General features: G+C 42.0%; 1 protein-coding gene across 3 annotated transcripts in view; it reads left to right on the top strand.

Moving 5' to 3' along the window:
- The window catches only part of iqsec1b (IQ motif and Sec7 domain ArfGEF 1b), a 450,843-nt gene that overhangs the window by 270,603 nt on the left and 160,463 nt on the right, over positions 1 to 19,777 (top strand). The gene's annotated exons all lie outside the window — the stretch shown is intronic.

Here is a 19,777-nt window from a genome sequence, read left to right as displayed (position 1 = left end):
TGTTAGTCAGCAGGGAATTCAGAAGAAGCCTCTTTACTTAATATGCAAATCACTGCCACGCTGTGATTAAAGTAAAGGTGTATTGAAGGGGAAACTAGACAAGCATATGTAGGAGAAGGAAAAGAAAGGGTTACAATGGTAGTTCTCGAGGAGAAAAGATGGGAAGAGGCTGGAGTGAAGCATAAACACTGAATTGGTTGTGCTGAATGGCCTTTTTCTGTGTTGTATATCCTATATAGTCCCATGTTGCACACACAAGCTGTAAATAACTCTCACCTTTCTTGTTTATAGTGTAGCATTTTGCAGATTGGTGTGTGATTATTGTTAGCACAGGCCTTGTCACTGTTTCCAGGAAATATCAGGACAGCGTTAAGAGCCGGTACCTGATTAAAAAACTATTCTCTGCTTCTTTTCTTGATCTTTTCACCCAGGGAAGCAGAGGTCCGAAAGGTAAATTAAGTGTTTTTTAAACGAACTTTGCATCTGCCAAGTGAATTGCCAACCTGAAATGTGAAGATGTAATCATGGCAAAAAGAGGCAGCGTTTGCTGTCATGGGAACTGTGAAACTGACAGCAACTTCTGATGTCTGCAGATGCAGTTTGATATAGAAATCCAGAACTTACTTTGCCTGCTTCTTCATAGAGTCCGCAGTTGCAATCCCTCCAGATAGAAATCTGTAGAGCTCACTTGAATTGATGTAAGCTTGCACGTGCATATGCTAATAGTCTCAGTGTAAAAATAAAAGCATGAAAAAGTAATAGAAGCATTAAACGTTGCAAAAATGCAGCAGGACTGACAGCACCTGTAGAAAGAGAAAGTGGTATCATTTTGACTTGTCTGGTTAATTGAACAGTAACTAGGTTTTTAATGGTGAACTAAGTTCAAACGCCCTGATCCTGAAAAAATTATCCAATGTTTGTGAAATGTCAAATTTCTCCATTATGATGATCCCTTGATTATCTTTTAAAAACAAATAAAATGTATTTGATATTTCAGTTTTTACCTTCATCACATTTTTTCATGCTCCAGTTATTTATTTCACTCTTTTTGCCTCTTTCTTTCTTCCTGGTTTTCTTAGTGCAAAATGTTCAGCGTGATCAGCTAGTCATAAAGGTTTATAACATGGAAACAGGTCCTTCAGCCCAACTTGCACATGCTGTCCCTTTTTTTAAAAACCCGTAAGCTAGACCCAATTGCCTGTGTTTGGCCCATATCCCTCAAGAGCCATCTTAGCCATGTAACTGTCTAAACGCTTTTTAAAAGACAGAATTGTACCCGCTTCTACTCTGGCAGCTCATTCCAGATACTCACCACCCTCTGTGTGAAAAAATTGCCCCTCTGAACACTTTTGTATCTCTCCCCTCTCACCTTAAACCTATGCCCTCTAGTTTTAGACTCCCCCACCTTTGGGAAAAGATATTTACTATCCAGTTGATCTATGCCCCTCATCATTTTATAGACCTCTATAAGATTCCCCCAAGACTCTAATGTTCCAGTGAAAAAAAGTCCCAATCTATCCAACCTCTCTCAAACCATTACGAGCAGGTTCCAAAATATCCCGTTAGATGTGGAGAAATGACTTTCCATTGCATACTCTTTGTTAACTTGGGGATGTGTCTAGGGCGGTGGATAGAGGAGAGCCGGTGGATGTGGTCTTTCTAGATTTTAGAAGGCGTTTGACAAAGTACCTCACAAGAGGTTATTGCAGAAGGTCGAGGGACATGGAGTTGGGGGTAGGGTGTTAGCGTGGATAGAGGATTGGTTGTCAAATAGGAGGCAGAGGGTGGGGGTCAACGGGTGCTATTCGGATTGGCGGATGGTGACTAGTGGAGTGCCCCAGGGGTCGGTGCTGGGGCCTCAGCTTTTTACCATTTATATAGATGATCTGGAGGAGGGAACCGAGTGTAGGGTGTCAAAATTTGCTGATGACACCAAGATTGGGGGAACGGCAAATTGTGCGGAGGGTGTGGAGAGTCTGCAGAAGGATCTAGATAGGCTGGGCGAATGGGCCAGGAAATGGCAAATGGAATTTAATGTTGGCAAGTGTGAGGTGGTCCACTTTGGTAGGAAGAATGGTAGGAAGGACTATTACTTACGGGGCAAAAAACTGCAGCAGGCGACGGTGCAGAGGGACCTCGGGGTCCTTGTGCATGAGTCGCAAAAACCCAGCTTGCAGGTGCAGCAGGTGGTCAGGAAGGCAAATGGGATGCTGGCCTTCATAGCGAGGGGGATTGAATATAAAAGTAGGGAGGCCTTGCTGCAGCTGTATAGGGCATTGGTGAGGCCACAGCTGGAGTACTGTGTGCAGTTTTGGGCGCCGCACCTGCGCAAAGATATTTTGGCCTTGGAGGGAGTGCAGAGGAGGTTTACTAGGCTGATACTGGAGTTGAGGGGGTTGAGCTATGAGGAGAGGCTGAATAAACTGGGCTTGTACTCGTTAGAGTTTAGAAGAATGAGGGGAGATCCTCATTGAGATGTATAAGATGATGAATGGGATGGATAGGATAGAGGTGGAGAGACTCTTCCCGCTCAAAAAAGACAGTAGGACTAGGGGGCACAGCCTCAAGATAAAAGGGGGGCGGTTTAGAACGGAGTTGAGGAGGAACTTCTTCACTCAAAGGGTGGTGAATCTCTGGAATTCTCTGCCCGTTGAAGTGGTGGAGGCTGCCTCGCTAAATATTTTTAAGACGCGGGTTGATGGGTTTTTGATAAGAGAGGGGATTAAGGGTTATGGGGAGAGGGCGGGAAAGTGGAACTGAGCAGCGACAGATCAGCCATGATCTTATTGAATGGCGGGGCAGGCTCGAAGGGCTATATGGCCTACTCCTGCTCATATTTCTTATGTTTCTTATCTAAATACATCCACGCAAAGACTTAGTGAACGCTGGTGACACGATGGACACTTGAAATCTCGTTGAGCTGATGCCAAAAATCAAATTCCTGTCTGAAAAGGGAAAATCCACACCAGCGTTCATTAAGTCTTTGTGTGGATGTATTTCCTAGAAGTTAGCAAAGAGTATGCAATGGAAAGCCATTTCTCCACATCTAAGGGGATATTTTGGAATGCACAGAATAGATGCATTCCAAGAACAACTGCAAGGCACCCACTATTAATGTTAAACTAGAAAGGTTGAAGAGAGGGACAGACTTGAAGCAAAAACATATACGTGGGGAAAAATCAGGTGGCGGGTCAGAAAATTGCATGGAATAGAAGAAACAGCAAAGGATGACGAAAAGCGTATGAGAGAAAGCCAGCCAGAAATATAAAAGCAGATAATAAAAGTTTTTACAACTGTTTAAAAAAGAAAAGTTAACAAAGTGAGTGTTGGTACTATGGAAAGTGAGTCTGGTGAATTGGTAAACGAGGAGATGGCAGATGAATGGGTATTTTGCATCAGTCTTTACGATAGAGGATACAAGTAACATCTCAAACGACCAAAAAACATGAAACTGGGGGGAGAGAGAGGAACTCAGGAAAACTACTGCCATCAGTGAAGTGATAAAAAGTAATTTGTTGGAGCTGCAGACTTCCTAGAGCTTGGATCTTGATTGTTTTCATCTATGCTGGAGTCTTAAAAGAAGTGTCTCATGAGAAAATTGATGCATTGGTTTTAATTTTCCAATACTCACTAGATTTGGGTAAGGCCCCATTAGATAACCAATTAAACCCCATTATCCAAAAGGAAGGGAGACAGAAAGCCAGAGGGGGTGGGGGTGATTCTCTGGCCTCTGTGCAGTGTTTTTCTCCTGGCAGGAGACAGCACACAGTTTGCCAGCAGCAGGACAATTTGATCCTGTCACGTCAGTGGGAGAATCACAGAGGGGGTACCACCATCAGCAGAACCAGAAGAACCTACCAGCATGAATAGCTGGAGAATTTCCATTAATGGGTCCTTTTCGAATTGGCAGGTGGTAACTCGTGGGGTGCCACAGGGATCGGTGTGGGGATTTTGGATGAGGGAACAAAATGTCAAAGTTTGCAGATGACATCAAATTGGGTGGAAGGGTGAACCGTGACAAGGATGCAGAGATCCTTCAACATGACCTGGACAGGTTGGATGAGTAGGTGTATCAATGGCAGATGCAGTATAATTTGGACAAATGCAAGGTTATTCACTTTGGAAGCAGAAACAAAAAGACAGATTAGACTGGCTGTAAATTGGGAGAGGGGAGTGTGCAGCAGGACCTGGATGTCCTTGTGCACCAGTCGCTGAAGGTAAGCATGCAGGTGCAGCAGGCAGTAAAGAAGGCAAATGATATATTGGCCTTCATTGCGAGAGGTTTCAAGTACAGAAACAGGGAGGCCATACCTAGAATATTGTGTGCAGTTTTGGTCATCTTTTCTGAAGAAGGATGTTCTTGCTCTCGAGGGAGTACAGCAAAGTTTTACCAGGCTGATTCTAGGATTAGCAGAACTGATGTATGAGGAGAGATTGACTAAGTTAGGATTGTTTTCACTGGAGCTCAGACAAATGAAGGGAGAATCTCATTGAGACCCTTAAAATTTTAACAGGACTAGACAGGGTAGATGCAGGAAGGATGGTCCCAATGGTGGGTGTGTCCAGAACCAGGGGTCACAGTCTGAGGATTCGGGGTAGACCACCTAAGACAGAGATGAGGAAACATTTCTTCACTGAAAGAGTGGTAAGCGTGTGGAATTCATTATCATAGTTGATGTCAAAATATTGAATGTATTCAAGAGGTGGCTAGACATAGCACTTGGGGTGAATGGGATCAAAGGTTATGGGGAGAAAGCAGGATTAGGCTATTGAGTTGGATGATCGGCCATGATCAGTGACGAATGGTGGAGCAGGCCCAATGGACCAAATGGACTCTTCCATTGGGATCATCCTTCTTGCATCTACCCTGTTTAGTCCTGTTAAAATTTTAAGGGTCTCAATGAGATTCTCCCCTCATTTGTCTGAACTCCAGTGAAAACAATCCTATCTTCCTATGTTTCTGTGTTGTCTCCCCTCTTCCCTGCCTCTGCCCCCCCTTCCCTACCCTCCAACTTCACACACTCCCATATTCCTTTTGTCAAGTTATGTTTGTATTTTACTGGAAGCATAATGTGAGTAAAGATTTTCACCACAAATAGCCTGAGGATTTTTTTTAACAATTTGACATCCTGCTTTTCTGCATAACTGTCACAAATGTTCCCCCAGTTGAAGCATGCCATTTGAATATAATTTCAAATGAACAGCTTGGCCCTTAAGAGAAAAAAAAAATGTTTTTTGGGTGCCCTTATTCTAACAAGCTGTCGAACAGTATTTAAGTTTGTTTATTTGTGTCACAAGTAGGCTTACGTTTACACAGTAACTTCATTGCAGTGTTAATCCTCTCAATGCCACATTTTGGCATCTGTTTGGGTACACTGAAGAAGAATTTAGCATGGCCAATGCACCTGACCAGCACGTCTTTTGGGCTGTGGGAGGAAACTGGAGCACCCAAAGGAAACCCACACAGACACGTGGAGAATGTGCAAACTCCTGCACAGTCATCTAAGCTGGGAATCAAACCCAGGTCCTGGTGCTGTGAGGCAGCAGCGCTAACCACTGTACTGCCCCTATTCCAAATGTGGCCTCAGCAAAACCTCCTGCACATGTTCCGGAGAGGATCACATAGCTTGTTCACGATACTTTTGAATCGTATTCTTAAAGTTTCTGGAATGTTTAAAATGATTTGTTTGGATTCAGTGATAAAGTTGTTTCATTCTGCAGTAAGTACGCAGCAGCTTACTCTTAAATTGGTATGTGTATAATATATGTTTAGTGTGCTATTCTTCAGATTAACTTATGCGAACATTTGTTAAAGGTGATTTTTTTTTACTGAGTGAGCAAGAATAAATCTTTTCATTCCTTGTCACTTTCAGACCAATTCTATTTTTGGGTTTTAATCTTATATACATTTCGCCATCAATTTAGGGGATTGCTTTCATCAGCAGAAAGTGAAAAAACAAAAGATCATTGCCCTTGTGTGTCGCAACTAATATCCCCTGAGCAACACTTGTTCCCCTAGTGTGTTGTAAGACTAATAACCTTTGTGCAGGTTGCTAGAAACTTGTACTTTGATAAACTGGGCATGATTTTGGAATTTCAAATTATTTTTGTGCTGGAAATTTTCAAATTCAATTCAAAAAATATTGTATTAGCAAGATTTTTGCTTGAATTAAAAGTGGATTTCATGGTAAGCCTTGTTATCTTGCTAGGTGTTGCAAGATGATGCTTGTTCAGCTTACATTACCGCTCCATTTTCAAAATGGTAGAAAGATTTCTCCTCCCTCCTTGTACACTGCTTCCAGCCCCAGTTAGAAATTTGAGTGGAATTGCAATGCAATATTTTAAAACTTCCTCTGTTCCCCAAGATGTTGTAATGGCAATTGTGGGGCTCCTAATGAAAGGATGACAGAGATATGCTGCTGCCCCAGTCCTCCAAAAAAGTTCCTTTGTTGTGAAACCCTGCAGGGAGTTACTTGCAATGGGAGAAAAACAAATCATTTTTATTTTTCTTTAATCTGCACGAGTGCCCATTCATTTCTCTGTTGCAGCTGTTCTGATCATTGCTCTGAGTTCTCAGACACAGTTGGTGGCCTCAAGTGCACAGGCTGTAAGGTAGACTGTCCATTGCGTTAAACTGGTCAAGTGTCCACCCATAAATCAGCTGGGTCACCTAGTTATATTGCCCACTCACTTGGGCTTAGTTCCTTGCTATCATTACAGAAGTGTAAACTTCGCAGTGTTTCCTCTGTAACTCTGCGATAAACTTCAACTCTAAGTGCAAAGGAAGCATGGACAAAATAGAATCATAAAAACCCTACAGTGCAGAAGGAGGCCATTCGGCCCATTGAGTCTGCACCGACCACAATCCCACCCAGACCCTGCCCACGCCCACACCCCCACCCCCCCACCCACCCACCATATATTTACCCACTAATCCATGTAACCTATGCATCTCAGGATTCTAAGGGCAATTTTTAGCATGGCCAATCAACCTAATAAGATGCTTTATATATATATTTTTGCACTATTCAGCTGAGTTGTTTAAGTGCATGGGACCTTTAATTTTTTTAAGCTTGACATTGCTCATCTTGGGAGATGGTGATATAGTGGTGATAGCACTGCAATAGTAATCCAGAAAGCCAGGCTTATGCCCTGGAGACACACCCACACTAAATCTATTCCAATCTATATCAATCAGCTACACACATCTTCAACAAAGAATGTGTTACGCTACTCTCTGCTGTGCTGAGAAGTTCTGAGCCAGCTATTTCCTTCATAAAGAAGTTAGGCAATACACTTAAGAACCATAGACCGGTCAGTTTATTAGCAGGGTAGTTAATAATGAGGAAGAAGTCGCAAGAAGGTAGCGACAGGTTGGTCAGATGATCGGATCAGTGGCAGATGAAATTTAACCCTGAAAAGTGCCAGGTGACACAGTTTGGAAGGAGTAACAAGACAAGGGAGTACTCAACAAATGGCAAGGCACTAGAAAGCTCAGAGGAACAGCAGGATCTTGGGGTGCTTGTTCACAGATCCCTGAAGACAGCAGTACAAGTTAGTAGAGTGACTAAGAAGGCATATGGGATGCTCGTTTTTATCATCGGGTAAAAGCAGGAAGGTTATGTTGGAGCTGTACAAAACTCTGGTTAGGCCACAGCTGGAGTATGGTGTGCAGTTCTGGCCACCTCGCTATTAGGAAGGATGTGATTTTCACTGGAGAGTGCAGAGGAGATTCACCAAGATGTTAACTGAGATAGAGCTTTTGAACAAGAAGAGGCCTGAATTGTTTTCTTTAGAGCAGAAAAGGCTAGGGTGGAACCTGATTGAAGTGTATAAAAGATTGAGTAGTATAGACAGGTTGGATAGGAAGCAAATGTCCCCCTAAGTTGAAGGGTCAATAATGAGGGGCATAATGTTAAAGTGAGGAGCAGGAGATTTAGAAGGGATCCGAGGGAAACAGTGTTTTCACCGAGGGTGGTGGGAGTCTGGAATGCATGGCCTGGGAGGGTAATAGGGTCGGGAACTCTCCCAAGCTTTAAAAAGTATGTGGATGAACACGTAAAATGTCATAACGTTCAAGGCTATAAGGAAAATGCTGGAAGGAGGGATTAGTGTAGATTTAGTATGGTTTTGTCAGTGCAGATTCGATAGGCCAAAGAGCCTCTTCTGTGCTGGATCACTCTATGATATCTAACCATTGGAAGATATTGCTGCTATAGTGGATTTTAGTTATTGAAAAGCATTTGAAAGGAGTGTACATTAGGAGATGAATGGCTAAGGATGATTGAGACTATTAGACTATCTCTCTGAGATTGCTAGGTAGAAAATGGGTTCAAGGTATAGATCCACAAAGTGGAATTTGAATTCCATGGGGATTAGCTTCAGCACCCCACATTGATAAAGTCTATCAAAAGAAAAATCTCCCCTAAATTTTCAGATGCTATGGTTTCATGCAACAAAACCAATCTTGCAGTCAGCTTGCGAAGGATTCAGATCAATTAGTTGATAGAGGAATGGAAATGTTTAACCGTTGACAATATTCCAAATCCTGCATTGGTTGTGATGTACTGAAAATCACCTGAATAGACAGGGAAGTACACTGATTTTAATAGTCAATAAGAGGGTGTTCCACAGCATTGATTAAACTGCTTATATTCCAAAGTGCCTACTTGTTTGACATTGCTGTTTGTATTCATGTACTGAATACTTTTAAATAGATGGCTTAGTGCTGCTGGAGGCGGTGAAAACATGAGGTGCAACAGCTAGAGGGAGTTATTGTGCAAAATAAGTGCTTGTTTTATTTGGTTAGCTGCTCTGCAGTACCTGAATGCAATAGAGCGTTTCCTAATACGGCGTAAATTGAATTGTGATAACTTGATTTTTTACTGCTTCAGATTTTTTTACACCATCAGGAGTAGCCTGTGTGCACACAGTTTACATATTGTAGCTGTTCGCAAAAAGTGGCTTAAGAAAGGCAACTCAACATTCCTGGTCATAGACTTTTCCGATGGGATTGAGGAGGGGGATTAAAAAGTGGTGCAATATTGATTATTTAATAAATGTAAGGAGGAATGGTATGCCAAAATAGTCATTAAATGATGCCATATGGGTTAAACCGAGAAACTTTATAGGGCCAATTGCACAACTGGAACATATCATAGACCCTGAAACAGTCAGAGAGAGTTAGAAGATCACCTATCTAGACAAATTGTTTCCGCACTTCCCAATAATCGGACAATACTATAAGATTTCAACTCCCTAGAATTAATCATGATGAAATCATACAGGATGCAAAATTCCTGAAATGCATTCAGAACTGCTTCAGTAAGAAGCAAGCCCAACAAGGGAAGGGACATTAAGAACATAAGAAATAGGAGCAGGAGTAGGCCATCTAGCCCTTCGAGCCTGCCCTGCCATTCAATAAGATCATAGCTGATCTGAAGTGGATCAGTTCCACTTTCCCGCTTTCTCCCCATAACCCTTAATTCCCTTGTCTATCAGAAACCTATCTATCTGTGACTTAAATATATTTAGTGAGGTAGCCTCCACCACTTCAACAGGCAGAGAATTCCAGAGATTCACCACCCTTTGAGTGAAGAAGTTTCTCCTCAACTCCGATCTAAACTGCCCCCCGCCTCCTTATCTTGAGGCTGTGTCCTCTAGTCCTGCTATCCTTTCTAAGCGGGAAGAATCTCTCTACCTCTACCCTATCCATCCCCTTCATTATCTCACACGTCTCTATAAGATCCCCCCTCAGCCTTCTAAACTCCAACGATTACAGACCCAGTCTATTAAGTCTCTCTTCATAGGCCAAACCCCTCATCTCCGGTATCAGTCTAGTGAACCTCCTCTGCACTCCCTCCAAGGCCAATATATCTTTCCGCAAGTGCGGCAACCAAAACTACACAGTACTCCAGTTGCGGCCTCACCAGTGTCCTGTACAGTTGCAGCAAGACCTCCCTGCTTTTATATTCTATCACCCTCGCTATAAAGGCCAACATTCCATTCACCTTCTTAATCACCTGCAGTCTGGGTTTTTGCGATTCATGCACAAGGACCCCCAGGTCCCTCTGCACCGTAGCATGCTGCAGCTTTTCGTCTTTTAAATAGGAATCCCTCCTATTATTATTCCTGCCAAAGTGGATAACCTCGCACTCGCTAACATTATACTCCATCTGCCAGGTCCTCACCCCCTCGATCAGCCTATCCAGACAGTTCTGAATATGGTATTAGTGCATGAAGTAATGCAGGTGGAACAGCATTTTGGTGATGATTAGTCAGATTTAGCAAAGTTCAGGAAAAGGGCAAAGACAAATTAAGAGAAGGTTACTTTTTCTAAACTGAGGTGTGATTTGGCAGAAGTGAGCTGCCTGATGGTACATTAAAGTCAGAGCAGCAGGTGGTGTTCAAAGGGAGAAGTACAAGGAAGAGATGGTGAGACTTCAGAACAAATAGGTTCCCAGGGCGGTTAAATGAGGGACTCCTGAATTCTGTAAGCGCAGGAAATCTGAAATAACTCAAAATAACTAACAGGCTGGCAATGGCCTATCACTAGACTATTAATCCAGAAACTCAGCTAATGTTCTGGGGATCTGGGTTTGAACCCTGCCATGGCAGAAGGTGGAATTTGAATTCAGTAAAAAAAAATCTGGAATTAAGAATTTATTGATGACCATGAAGCCATTGTCAATTGTCAGAAAAAACCTATCCTGGTTTACCAGTTCCCTTTAGGGAAGGAAATCTGCTGTCCTTACCTGGTCTGGCCTACATGTGACTTTAGAGCCACTGCAATGTGGTTGACTCAACTGCCGTCAGGCAGCGAGGGATGGGCAATAAATGCTGACCAGCCAGCGACGCCCATGTCCCACAAATGTTTTTTTTAAATCTGTAAAATGAGAAACCAAGTTAAATTTCAAGAATGTCGCATTCTGGTGACATTCTAGCAGGATAGATATGCAAGTTGAATAAGATTCCATATAGGAAACGTTCCTTGACCGGAATTTTTCTCTTTATTGCACCTTATTGCACAATTTAAAGATTTATTTTTAAAAAGTTACTAAAAATGGGTGGATTTGTGGATTTCCATAATGTTGAGCTTTGTCTGATTGTCTGAAGTGACGGAACCACATTGGGATTTGTTGCCATTATCAGGATTTATTCTTGTATTGAAATGTCTTGCTTATTTCAGTGAAAGCCATTAGCTGCTCCTGGTTAACAGACCTGATGTCTGAATGTAGAGTGTACTGATGTGGGGAAGCGTTTTTGTTAAAGACAACTTTTATGAAATTCCATGCCTACTATATTTAAACTGAGTTTTATTTCTATTACCCATTCATCTTGTGTGTACTGGTGCGAATAATGTATGCAACCAACCATTAGCTGTGCCATCTTAGAGAAAGGGTTTATGTTTGTTTATTTATTAGTATCACAAGTGGACTGACATTAATGCTACAATGAAGGTACTGTGAAAAACCTTTATTTGCCATGCTCTGCTGCCTGTTTCGGGGACACGGAGGGAGAAATTAGCATGGCCAACGCACCTAACACCTAAGAGGAAACTGGAGCTCCCGGGGGAAACCCACACAGACATGGTGAGAAAGTGCAGACTCCACAGACAGTCACCCAAGCCGGGAATCGAAACCGAGTTCCTGGTGCTGTGGGGCAGCAATGCTAACCACTGTGCCACTGTGTTGCCCTGTTCGGCTTCTGAAATAATGTATGGTTGGTTACCCGATCATTTCTGACCATGTGTAAGCAACATTTTGGAATTACTCTGCCTAGTTATTATATTGCATCACAATAGACAATCTTGATGTTGGCAGTGTATCGCTACCCCCAGTGAGGTAGCGTGGATGTTGTAACCAAAAATTTGGAAATTTTCCGAAGGCTTTGCACATTGTCATCCTGGTATCACCTAAAGCAAAGCCTGAGGAAATTGGAAGCTCAGCTGCTGGAGACAAAGACGGCATAATAACACCAATTACCCAGCTGCATGAAATGTGTCAAAATACTGCTGGGGAAGGGTGTGAGGTTTTTAGTGTAATGTTTATATTCTGCATTAGGCTAATAGCCTGGTTTCAACAAACTGTTTTCAGCCTTTCAAGGTGGAGAATAATCAAATTATTGGAACAGTCAGGGTGTGGATTATGTCAAGAGTGGATATAAATTTAGTTAACTCCCCTAGATGAGACAATGAAATCATTGCTGAAAGGAACACCAGATGTTCCTTACTTATAAGTGAGAACAACAGCTGAGGAGCTTGATCCAACCCCCCCTTTTCTAAACAGGAATACGTACCATAGATGTCAATATACAAGTTGACCTTTAAAATCCCCCCATAAATAGGCTTGACTTGCATACTAAGTGTAAAAGTGTACCTACTGCCTATGTGGGTAATTGCCACTTTGAAATGTGAAAAGAAAATACTGGTAATTCATGTGACATGGATTGTTGAGTAAATGAACCGTGCAAAGATACTTTTGACGACAATCAAAGTATTTTTAAAAAACTGTGAAATTAATTGTCATTGGCACCTGACACAAAGTTGGCTGGTCATCAACCCCCTCACCCTTTTGCAACATTAATGCCCTTTAGGGATGGAAATCTCCTTACCTGGTCTGGCCTACGTGTGACTCCAGATCCACAGCAATATGGTTAACTCTCAACTGCCCTTGGGCAATTAGGGATGGGCAAAAATTGCTGGCCAGCCAGTGACACCCATGAATGAATAAAAAAAACGCAGCTTGTATCACCTTCTGGATTCCTTGCATCCAGTTATAAAGACCAGTAGGTACAACATGCATTTGTGGGTGGAAGAATTGCATCTGATTACTGATGCGATTATAGCACGTTGTGGCTGAAAAGCAGGGTGGACTTGTATGTAAGTACATGCAAACAAATCATTTTTGTGGCTAGAGATATGGGTTGTCTTGTCTGCTGGGTAACCTATATGCCACGATCTATGTAATTGTTTGAGGTCTAGTGATATAAGTGAGTGATGAAAATACGCAACATGGGTAACAAGGGATACTTTAATCTAATTCGAACGCTCTGCAAATCTAACGGCAGAACCATGTAAGAGTCATTTCAGAAATAGCTATCAAGCATAAACACATTGGCCACAAAATCGCAAACTTCGTTAGTCAGAACATTGAATATAGGAATTGGGACATCTTGTTGAAGTTGTACAAGATGTTGGTAAGGCCACAGTTGGAATACTGTGTACAGTTCCGGTCACCCTATTATAGAAAGGATATTATTAAACTAGAAAGAGTGCAGAAAAGATTTACTAGGATGCTGCTGGGACTTAATGGTTTGAGTTATAAGGACAGGCTGGAAAGACTGGGACTATTTTTCCATGGAGTGTAGGAAGCTTAGGGTGATCTTATAGATTTCTATAAAATAATGAGGGACACAGATCAGCTAGATAGTCAATATCTTTTCCCAAAGGTAGGGGAGTCTAAAATTAGAGGGCATAACTTGAAGGTGAGTGATACAAAAGAGTCCAGAAGGGCAATGTTTTTGTACAGAGGTTGGTGAGAGTCTGGAATAAGCTGTCAGTGGGAGTAGTCGACGCAGGTACAATTTTAAAAAGCATTTACACAGTTACATGGGTAAGTTGGGTATAGAGGGATATGGGCCAAATGCGGGCATTTGAGTCTAGCTTAGTGGTTTTAATCAAAAAAAAGGCGGCATGGACAAGTTGGGCTGAACGTCCTGGGTTTCCATTATGTAAACCTGTAAGACTCTATAGCTTCATATTTTATACATTGCGTTTCACAATGACGCTAAATCCACTTTTCAACCTAATGATCTATAAGTGAATATAATATTTAGGCAAATTTGAGCAGCATCAACTATATTTCACTAGAGCTGCATGTCATCAAGCGCTAACATAATTTAATAAATATTTAACAATCGTTTCTGTACAGACTTGTTGTTACAATGTTTCAAATAAATAGAGGTTCCCAACATCAAAACCTGAAAATAGCCAACCCATACCAAACGATTGTCTGTTGAGCCCTCGGAGTTTAAAATGTAATTGATTTATCAATAATTTCCAGTATAGTAGATTTCAATAATCCTTGTATTCATCATTCGATTGTGAAAACTTGAGGAGATTCATTAATTTAATTGCAGTGACTGATTTGCTCGTCTTCACGTGTTTGCCCAAGCTTTCTGAATTTTGACTGAAAAATGTGAGACAAGGAGATAAGAATTGTTAAGCTGCTTTACTTAACAAGGGAGCAAGTGAGTACGTTGAGAAGGCCATAATCCGATTTACGACAAAACTTTTTGAAATGGGAATTTTTTTGTTTCAAGTACATTTTTTTTAGAATACTGAAAATTAAGTCAAACTACTAATGAAAATGTGCCCGAGTTGATTGAACTTCCTATTCCAAGGCCAGTTTATCTTAGTCAAACCGGGCGAGCTGGCTGTTTTGTCTAATGCCCCGACAGAAATATGAACTGCCTGGAGAGAGCCAACAAGGGGCAATGTGGTGGCACAGTGGTTAGCCTCACAGTGCCTGGGACCAGGGTTCGACTCCCAGCTTGGTTCACTGTCTGCACATTCTCCCCACGTCTGTGTGGGTTTCCTCCTGGTGCTCTGGTTTCTTCCCACTGTCTGAAAGATGTGCTAGTTATGTGTATTGCCCGTGGTAAATTCTCCCTCCAGTGTACCTGAACAGGTGCTAGGGTGTGGTGACTAGGGAATTTTCAGAGCAACTTCATTGCAGGGTTAATGTAAGCCTACTTGTGATACTAATAAATAAAGTTAAAAATTTGAACTTCTATTCTGATGTATTAATTAGTCACATTTTTGTAAGGAAACTTTTGGAATTTAAAATTAAAAACAATGACGGAGCCCTTAAGAAAAATATGAACTCATGAGAGACCCAACAAGGGGTGGCACGGCGGTTAGGACTGCTGCTTCACACCACCAAGCACCCAGATTTAATTCCTGGCTTGGGTCACTGTCTGTGTGGCGTTTACACGTTCTCCCCGTGTGTGGGTTTCCTCCGGATACTCCAGTTTCTTCCCACAGTCCAGTAATGCGCAGGTTAGGTTGACTGGCTGTGCTAAATTGCCCTTAGTGTCAGGGGAAACGAGCTAGGATAAATGCATGGGGTTATGGGGACAAAGTCTGGGTGGGATTGTGCAACCTCGATGGACCGAATGGCCTCCTCCTGCACTGTAGGGATTCTATGATTCTATTCTACGGATTTGTGTAGACTGGGGCTGAAGGATGGGATTACGGGGAAACATTTAGTAAATTAGACTCGTATTCTCTGGGAATCTTTGGAAGTGTTTTGATTTGTGGGTTTTGTTAGGATTTTTAAAGGAATTGATCGAGTAGCTGGAGAGAAACTTTTTCTGCTGGTGGGGGGAAGCCAGGACAGGGGGACATAACCTGGAGGTCACAGGCAGGCCACTCAGGGCAGAGAGTTGGAAACATTTTGTTTCACATCAAGGATGTTAGAATGTGGTAGGTTCTGGCTGAATATCTGAAATTGATAGATTTTTGTGAAGTAAAATATTAGGGGATATGGAACCAAGGCACTTGGACGGAGATGGGATACAACCAGCTATGATTGGTTGAATGGCGCGGATCAAGTTCGAGGGGCTAAAGGGTCTACTCCTGTTCCCATGTTCACAGGAATCAGATGGATAGGGCCTCTGATTCCTTCCTTCATTGCAGTATTCCCCAAAAGTTGTATCAATCAAATTGCCCCCTTCTCTCATGTACGTTCTGAGCAAACAATTTATACCAGACATGCAAAACTTAAAAATGTTCACACCGCAATGATTGTGAATACGCAATGTGTATCTCTACAAATTTCCACTGTCCAAAACTTATTTTCTTAAAACTCATCTAAATGCAATGTTGTATTTCCCATTTCAGCTGTTCTGTCAATTGAACTCTTTATGAGTAATATAAGTCATCCATTTTAGCAAAAATGACCCAAGATCCTTCTATTGTGGCATGGTCAAAAACCTTAAAGTAGAATCACTTTATTTTGAAAATCAGCTTTGAAATGTTGAACAGAAATGAATGCCCAGGTAAGATAAGTGTGCAGGTGCAAGATGAAAAGGAAGTCCGTACAAAATGATTTATAGCCGCTGAGGTTCACTGAGGATCCTGTTATGACTGAAATGTGGAATAAAGCTGGGGGTATTGGCAAAGATAATTTTCTGTTTGTATCCATGTGACCATGGGTATACATTGAGTCTGAATGCTGGTATGTCGAAATATTAGTTGTGTGCTTAACTTGGGACAATGTTAGAAAGTTGCAGGCTTTGGCTAGTTATGCTTTAAAGAAACAATACTTAGCATATTAATATATTGGTTGTATCTCTCTCTTTCATGAATCGTCAAATGCTTTTGAGTCCTTGTGTCTCCATTTTGACTCATTCATGGCATTAAAAGCTTTGAATGTATAAAATTGGAGCAAAACATGTTGTGTCCCATCATTGAAAATCTCAAGTGCTTCACAAACAATTACATTTGCACCACCATGTAGGCGAACACAGCCACATTACTCGTATAGAATGGCAGCTCCTTGGAGATGAAATTAATCTGTAAGTCTTGATTTTCTTGATTAATTTTGCTGGAGGGAGTAATATCCTAAACCATCAAGAGACCTTCCTAAATTTCTTCCAAAACTGCAGCTTTGCGTGCCACTGCTGCTTTCGCCCACAGGCATGATCTTGCTTTATGTTCTATCATGGTGCTGTAGTATAGTAATACTGAATATATCGAACCAGTCAGATTACTGGAAGAGGCATTATTTCTTTAACAATTGCATTTCAGAATTTTGACAAATCAGTTCCCAAAAGGCTATCATCCTTTCAACCAATTTGATATTTGGTTTGATGCAATCTGTGTAAATTTGAGTTCATTGCAAACCTGTGACCTAATTCGTACCAAATACTATTCACCCTATGCTCTTTAACCTATGATGGGCTGCTGATTTGACATTGCTTCGATTTTAATATTTACTCCATGGCCTGGCTCCTCCCTACTTTGGGAACATCCTCCAGCCCTTCTGAGGTCACTGATACTTGAACCACTTGTGTGTCCTTGATTTTAATCACTCCGCCATTAAGAGCTGTGACTTCAGTTGTCTCAAGTTTAAACTCTGGAATTGTCCTTCTAAACCACTCTCCCTCTCTCTTCACTTCTTTGAATCTATCCAATTCACCCAGGTCATCTGACCTAAGATCTCCTGACATGCCTTGGTATCAAACTTTGTATGATAAATTCCCAAACAACTTCAAAGAGTGTTATGTTAAAAGCTCTACATAAACATATGTTGTTGTTAACTAAGCTCATCTTGAGATGAAAGGGAATGGGAGATTTACTTGGGAAAACGGCTAAGAGAACGCATTGATGGACACACAAATGGTTTTTGTCATGGGAAAAGGGGAGGAGGGTGGATTTGGGTACATGGTTGCAGTTGGTTTTCCTGGCACTAAGCTGTGGCCTTAGTGATCCCATGTTATAAAACAGTGTCGTCTCTAACACAGAAAATCGACCGATCAGTTGAATTCTTTAATGTGCACTTTGGCCTGGACTTTTTGAGTCAGGTTGATTCTGGAGCCCTTTAAAAATAGCGGGGAGTGGGATGAAATTCTGAGATTCCAGGGCTGTCTAAATTTCAGTTGTGCCTTTAAAGCATGCAGGCTGATTCCTGTCAAAAGCCCAGATATAGCACTCCTGATCAAGCTGGCTCCATCATGGAGGTAGGCATGTAGTTTTACTTCACAATCTGTATGGAGTCGAGCCAGGTTTTTAAAGAATTGTATTTCACTGTTCCCTGCAGAAGTCATGAAGACTAATATAAAGAGAAGTTCAAAAGGATTCCTCAAGCCTCCTATGTCAAGCTCAGCCCTTCCAACCTTCCAACCCACCCTTTCAGGCTCCTTTTATCTGCTATGCCAGATCCATGCCGATTGACCCACCATACAGTTTGTAGAACCAATGAATCCCAAACACTGAGAGCACAGATTGTAATGGAATGTATTGTAATGGAAGAATACCGGCACCCCAAAGAAAACATTGTTTGACGACAGCTCAAGCTTTCTGATCTTTGTGGCCAAAGTGACATTATTTGTTGACACTTAAGTGGTTTCAAACACTTGTGAGTTTGTGCTTTTTGAGATTTCAAAGAATCTGTAAGATTAATGCTTTAATTAAGCTTGCAGGTCAGACTTTTTCGAGCACAGAAGAAAGTTATAAGTGGATTACTTTTTAAATTTATTTTATACGTATTGCTCTGCTCATTGGCTCTAGAATGCGTACGGTGGGTCAGTGGACATGGAAGTGCCAGAGCTTCACAAAGAGGTGGTGAGGGGCCTAAGGGTGTGGGTAGAAGGACAGGGCTTGGTATTGGGGGTATGAGGAGATGGGCTGTGTGAGAGGCATGAGGTGACATGGATGGGGTATGGGGCATGGTTGAGGGAGGGTATGAGGGCTGAGAGCTTGGAGGACTTGTGTGTTTTATTTTCATTGGGCGGTGCGGCGGAGTGGGGGGGGGGGGGGGGGGGGGCATAAAGTTCCACTGTGCTGAAGCAATCCTTTTAAACAGCCCACCACTGTACCCGGAACCTCTGTGGCTCCCTCTGCACTTCTTCCCAGGTCAGCTGGCCTGCCCTCCAGCAATGGTGGTCCTGCCTTTGCGGGCACTTTTGGCCCAGGTGGGTGGGCTGAGCCAGGAATTTTCCCAACACACTCCGCCCACTTGAAGGATGAAATTCCAGGCCTTCCTTCTACTTGCAGCACTCTTTTTTTTTTCTAATTGCCATGGCAACATATGAAGAAATCTTAAAATAAATGTAAATATCATCGGAGGAGTTGAGAAAACCAGTGGCATTTGTCTGCCTTTTTTGTATTTTAGGGGCAGGTCAGTTTTAGGATCTCTTTGTAATATTTCGCTGTGGACAATCGTACTGCACTCCAACTGAGCTCTTGTGTGGTAGCTGCAGATTCTAACATCATTCATTATCATAACTTGGATTTCCGGCACAAAAGAACAGAGCCACGACCACTTGACATTTGACCAGCTTTTCCAACTGATGTGAAGAAGCATGTATTACTGTATACCAATGGCCAGAGCTTTTATTGAAAAAAAAACTCATATTTTGAATGACGCTTCAATAACTTGAGAGCCCTCAATTGGAAATTATTTTTTGCATTGTTGTAAAGCCATTTCTTCTTTTAAAAAAAAGTGTTTGTAAACAATGGAACGTGGTGAACAGCCTTGTGATTGTCCTTATTTTACAAGGAAAAAATATGTGAAGCATTCAGGGGCTATTAGATGTCTGAATGTAAACACACGCTTGTGAACTTATTAATGTTAGAGTTCAATTTGTACTTGACTTCACGTAGCCATTCTTTTCTAATTGATTGCGATGTCTGCATTTTTACCATAATAAGCACATTTATTTTAGGGTTAGTGAGTGAACCATCACCCATGTTCCATTCCGGATTTTATCAATGTGATCCAGTTGCCACGGCAACGATCATCAGCCTATCTATACAGCTTTAGCCTGCAACCTCCTACGGTTGGGAGATTGCCCACTGAACACCATGTGGTACAGATGATTAGCTTCTTCGCTCGCAGAGCTGATTGGCAAAGGGTGCCGGGAATTAGATAAGGCATAATTAACACCCTGATTGAGTGAGGTATTGTTTCCGTTGTCATTCTGGGTTATTGGGAAAGCCACATTTCTCATACTCGGAAAGTGGCAGACAATGGAGCAGCTGTAGTTCTGA

This window comes from Carcharhinus amblyrhynchos, chromosome 3, assembly GCF_965287045.1.
Source record: "Carcharhinus amblyrhynchos chromosome 3, sCarAmb.v2.hapA, whole genome shotgun sequence".
In the NCBI taxonomy this organism is placed as follows: Eukaryota; Metazoa; Chordata; class Chondrichthyes; order Carcharhiniformes; family Carcharhinidae; genus Carcharhinus; species Carcharhinus amblyrhynchos.
This window is presented reverse-complemented; position numbering and strand designations above follow the sequence as displayed.